Source organism: Pteronotus mesoamericanus, unplaced genomic scaffold, assembly GCF_021234165.1.
Source record: "Pteronotus mesoamericanus isolate MK-2021 breed Mesoamerican mustached bat unplaced genomic scaffold, CSHL_Meso_final contig_64, whole genome shotgun sequence".
NCBI lineage: Eukaryota > Metazoa > Chordata > Mammalia > Chiroptera > Mormoopidae > Pteronotus > Pteronotus mesoamericanus.
The window spans coordinates 4,995,813-5,001,696 of NW_026555224.1; the positions used below are offsets into that span (position 1 = coordinate 4,995,813).

General features: G+C 41.7%; 1 pseudogene; it reads left to right on the plus strand.

The window, feature by feature from the left end:
- The first annotated feature begins 984 nt into the window (after window positions 1–984).
- Window positions 985–5,601, plus strand: LOC129076781 (tectonic-like complex member MKS1; annotated as a pseudogene).
- Window positions 5,602–5,884: the final 283 nt, after the last annotated feature.

Sequence of the window (5,884 nt, forward strand, 5' to 3'; positions counted from 1 at the left end):
TTCTTGAGAGTATTTTACAAAGTGAAATAATCAGAGAAGATGAGTACCACATGATTTATCTCATATGTGGAACCTAATGAACAAAATTAATTAACAAGGAAAATAGAGACAGACTCATAGAGAGCAGGCTGACTGGTGTTGGAGGGGCAACTGGGATGATGAGGGTTGAGGGACTGAACAAGGGAAAAAAAGAGAAAAAACTCATGGAAGTGGACAACAGTGTGGAGATTGCAGGAGGGCGTATTGAGGAGAGGAAGACAAGGGTATAGGCAGGGATAAATGTTGGACAGAGACATGACTTGTGATGGTGAACACACAATACAGCATACAGACGATGTGTTGTGGAATTGTGCACCAAAATCTGTACAATTTTGTTAACTACTGTCACCCCAATAAATTCAATAAAAAGAAAAAAATTATTTTATAGAGAAAACATAACAAACCTAATGTGCATATACCTAATAATAGAACACAGATAACAAAAACCATAACTGGAAATAGAATAGAAAAGTGTATGACTATAGTTTATTTCAATACTCATTGTGCAATAACAGAACTACTGAACAAAAATCAGCAAATATACAGAATAGCTGAAAAAAACATGAAGTTACTGAATCTAATTGATATTTACAGAAAAGCCCAACCAAGCAGCAGAGAACTTACTTTTCTAAAGTACACGTTGAACAAGTCACCAAGACATAAAACCTAAGCAAATGTAAAACATTTGAAATCACACAAGTACGATCTTTGATCAAATTGAATTAAACTAAAAATAACAAAAAAACTGGACAACTTTCCATCATTTGGGCATTAAAAAATATTTGTAAATAACCTATGAGTCATAGAAGTCTCAACAAATATTGAAAATATTTTGAACTAAATAAAAATATAACATATATCAAAATGTGTGGGGTGCAGCTACAGCAGTGCTTTGAAAAAATCATAGCAATAAATGCTTGCGTTAGAAAACAGAAGAGATCCAAGATGGTGGAGGAGTAAGTGGAAGCTACACTAAACTTCCCTCAGAAACAATCTGTAATTACAACTACATTGTAGAGAAATCATCCCAAATAACCAACTGAACACTAGGTGGAAGGAAGACTTATAATCAAGTGCAAACAGAAAAAACTACTTTGCCACATGTGACTGGTAGGGAATGTGGAGGAGGTGCAAGAGGGCTGGCTGGTCTCCCTTGAGCAGCAGAAGTTCAGGAGGGTTATTTCAGCAGCCCAGGGGTATTCTTGAAAAGTGTGGAATCTAAATCCCAAGCTGGGTTCCGGAGCCTACAGTACCAGAGCCAGGAAAGAAACCCAGATAACATCCAGCTGTGAAAAACAGCAGGGTTTCTGTCTGCCAGGGAGAGACAGCTGGACTCGGAGAGCCTTTTAAAGGGCCAACACACAAAATTTCATTTGTAGCAACTTACCCTGGGCCCCAGCAGAGGGAGGGCAGAACGGACTAGAGATGTGTGAGGAGAGTCTGGGACTGGTGTCTCTGATGGGAGAACTGAACGTCAGCTGCCAGGATCCCTGTGCTGAGTCATAGCCCATTCTGCAGATGCAGTCTTTCGCAGGCAGAGCACTCCCCTTCAAGAGACATAAGCCTGAGAAGAAGCAGTAACCCCATCTGCAGGAATTACTCTGCCCCACCCTGTGGAACTTAAGCCAGGTTGCTGAGTACAGCTTGCGGATCTATCATTGATTAAGTTTAACAACTAAGGCAGTTTTCTGGGAGCTCGGAGACTTTAGCTGATACTCTTCCAGGACAGGTGCGGGTAAAACCCTAGCCTTGGTGCAGTCTGGTTCTTTCTGCACATAAATAGGCCCAGCAGAGGGAGCTACACATTGTGGATCTCTGATAACTTCACAAACAGCATCTGACAAAGGGCTGCACCAGAGTCTTTTCAGATCTATTTAATACATAGAAACAAATATGAAGAAGCAACTAAAATGGGAAGACAAAATGGGAAGAAGCAGATCCCAAATGAAAGAATAAGATAGTTCACCAGAAGAAGAACTAGATGAAATGGAGGCAAGCAATTTATCATATAGAGAGTTTAGAGTAATGATTACAAAGATACTCAGCAGCATGAAAAAAGACATAGAAACCATAAAAAAGGGCCAATCAGAAATAAAGTAATACTGAAATAAAGAATGCACTGGAGGGAATGAACAATAGGTTAGATGAAGTAGAGGATCAAATCAGTGATTTGAAAGACGATGTAGACTAAAATGTCCAAGGAGGGCAGAAAAAAACTTTAAAAAATGAGGAGAGCTTAAGAAACATTTTGGAGAACATGAAGCAAAACCACATCCACATTATGGGAATACCAGAAGAAGAGAGTGAGCAAGGGACTAAGAACCTATTTGAATAAATAATGACTGAAAATTTTCCTAATCTAGTGAAGGATAAAAGACACACTAGGTCAGAAAGCTCATAGAGTCCCAAACAAGTTGGACCCAAAGAGGCCTCATTGGGACACATAGTTAAAATGACAAAGCTTAAAGACAAGGAGAGAATCCTAAAAGCTGCAAGAGAAAAGCAGGTAGTACAATGGAGCATCAATTAGACTGTCATCTGATTTCTCAACAGAAACATTTCAGACCAGAAGTGAGTGGCATGAAATATTCAAGGTAATGAAAAGCAAGGGCCTACAATCAAGGCCACTTTACCTGGCAAGGTTATTATTTAAAATTGAAGGAGAAATAAGGAGCTTCTCAGACAAGAAAGAACTAAAGGAGTTTGTTAACACCAAACCAGTACTGCAACAAAATGTTAAAGGGCCTGCTTTAAGAAGAAGAAGAAAAAGAGAATTAAAAAAAAACAGTGGAAAATAGTCTAACAATAAAATGGCACTAAATATGTATATATTAATAATCACCTTAAATGTAGATGGCTTACATTCTCCAATCAAAAGACATAGGGTAACCTAATGAATAAGAAAACAAGACCCAAATATATGCCACCTCCAAGACAGCCACCTCAGGTAGAAAGATGCACATGGAATAAAAGTAAAGGGATGGAAAAAGGTATTTCATGAAAATGAAAAGAAAGAAAAAACTGAAGTAGCGATACTTATATCTGACAAAATAGACTTTAAAACCAAGGCTATAGTAAGAGACAAAGAAGGACGCTACATAATGATAAAGTGAACAATCTAACAACAGGATATAACCCTAGTAAACATGTATGCACCCAACATAGGAGAGCCTAAATTTGTAAAGCAAATCTAGATGGACATAAATGGAGAGATCGACAGAACTGCAGTCATAGTCGGGGATTTTAACACCCCGTTGACTTCAATGGATAGATCTTTCAGACAGAAAATCAACAAGGAGACAGAGGCCTAAAGCAATACACTGTATAATTAAAAAAAAATCTCTAACTCACCATAAAGTAGAAATAAAGGTGTTCTGATAGTGTCAAGTCATTAAACAATAAGTCATGCTGTGGGCAGAATCCCAAGTTTTTTCGAATATCAATTATGTTCTTTGAGATGGCATATCCATTAATGTAGACCTCTCCTCTGGTTGGAAGGTAGCGACCTACAAATAAACAGAAAATATGACAGAAGCTGACCTATGGTGACAGAACATGATAAGACATTGCAAATTAGCATCTCAAATTCAGTTTACCTGTAGATTACTCAAAACAATAAGTATGATCTCCTTCAGAAAAGTTTAATAAAATATCAAGTTCCATCTGAGTGATAGAATTAGCTATATTTTAATTTTCTTTTTGCTAATATATAGTAATTTGTTGTAATCAATATGGATTACATTAGTAGTAAAAACATTGAACTATTTTGCTTTCTTCCAATATATTTACATTGAAATCATCCCGTTAACTATATTTTTGAACTATATTAGGTACTGTGTAAATGTTATGAAAAACATAAAGATCTAGAACATAAATCTTTTTTTCCTTAAGAAATTTAAATATTAGGTGGTCTCTGCCTGAGCAGGATGGCTGCTGCCTCAGGGGCGATGGGTCGGCGCTGAGATCCTGCTGGCTACTTTCTCAGAGTCCACTTGCAAAGGATCACATCAAGCAACTTCCTCCATTACCAGCCTGCTGCCCAGTGTGGGAAGGACCTCATAGATTTGGCCACTTTTAGCCCTCACCCAACTGCCAGTGGACATTGCCCAGATGAAGATGAAGAGGAGGAGGTCTTGATTGGATGGTAGGAGAAACTCTTTAGCCAATTTGAAGTAGGTCTGTACCAAAATGAAGCCACCTGTCAGAGCGCTTTGGGTCATCAGTACCGTCAAGAGATCCTAAAGCTGGAGGATTCAGGTAGAAGGAAGAACCAACGAATCTTTACCTACACTGACTCTGATAGATACACCAACTTGGAGGAGCACTGTCAGAAAATGATCACCGCAACCAGGGAGGTGCCATCATTCTTGGTTAAGCGAATGGCTAATGTCAGGCAGCGATGGAAGGACAGGTGAGGGATAGAGGGCAGCACCCTCAAGTCATGACCTGTCACCTGGGAACCCTCAGAAGAATTAATCAGGAACACTCCTCTCCAGACAATGTACATTATGGCAAACCTGGGGCCCTATGGAAAGTTTGGCTATACGAATTATGAACATGTCTTCTGTACTCTGAAGGTGGACAGCAATGGTGTGATCACAGTGAAACCTGATTTCACTGGTCCCAAAGGACCCTACAGAATTGAGACCGAGGGGGAGAAGCAGGAGCTGTGGAAGTATACCATTGATAACGTGTCCCACCTCGCGCAGCTGAAGGAGGAGGAGCAGACACAACGTGTGTTCAAGGATCTTTATGGCCAGCATTAGGAGTATCTCAGCAGCCTCGTGGGCACTGACTTTGAGATGACTGACCCCGGTGCCTTCCAGCTCTTTGTAAATGGAGAGGTGGTTTCAGCCCAAAGCTACAAGTATAACAACTTCTACATCCACTTCTTTGTGGAATTACCAACTGCTAACTGGTCAAGCCCAGAGTTCCAGCAGCTCTCAGGAATAACACAGACCTGTGCCACCAAGTCCCTGGGAATGGACAAGGTGGCCTACTTTTATCCATTCACATTTGAGGCCTCCTTCCTCCATGAGGATGAATCAGCTGAAGCTCTTCCAGAGTGGCCTGTGCTCTACTTCAAGGTCCTCTTCCTCAACTTCTGGCAGAGATACTGTGTAGAAGGCTATGGGGCTGTGGTGCTGCCTGCCACCCCAGACTTGCACATGCTGATGGTCTCCATGTGGAGACACATGAAGCTTGGCACAGTGGCTGAGCTGAGGCAGTGTTTCATCAGTGGTTCTCCGGAACTTGAAGACCTCTCCTATGTGCGGATACCAAGAACCTTCAAGGGGGAGTGCCTGAGCTGCTTTGGGCTCCATACAGAGACCACAGGTAGTGTCACCTTCTGCTTGTACTGTTTGCAGCAGGGTCTTCATGGAGTCGAGTTCTCTCTGGAAAAGGATGCGGAGTGTGTTGGACCGTCTGGAAGGATTTAGCTAGCAGAGTTCCATTCACAATGTGCTGGAGGCCTTCCATTGTGCCTGGCGCCACAAGCAGGAGGCCCAAGAGAGCCTTCCCCAGGACCTAGTGAGCCCCTTGGGAAGCCTGGTCTCCTAGCCTGTGCAAGAGGACATGACAGGTGATAGCCAAAACCAGTGCTTTCCTACCGCCTCATCTTTCTCATTAGAGACCTGCTGAGAACCAGAGGAGCTGAGGAAATCCCCAGGCCAGCCCCCCTTCCTAGTCTGCAGGGCCTTCTCCCTGCCACGCGGCAGAAAAGCCAGAGACCCTGTGGCCTCCATATTCATATTTCAGCTACCGCAAGTGGGCATCACAACAAGACAGGTTTTTGGTTTGAGACTAGTTTGTGATAACCCCACAGGTAGTCTGTCCTCAACAC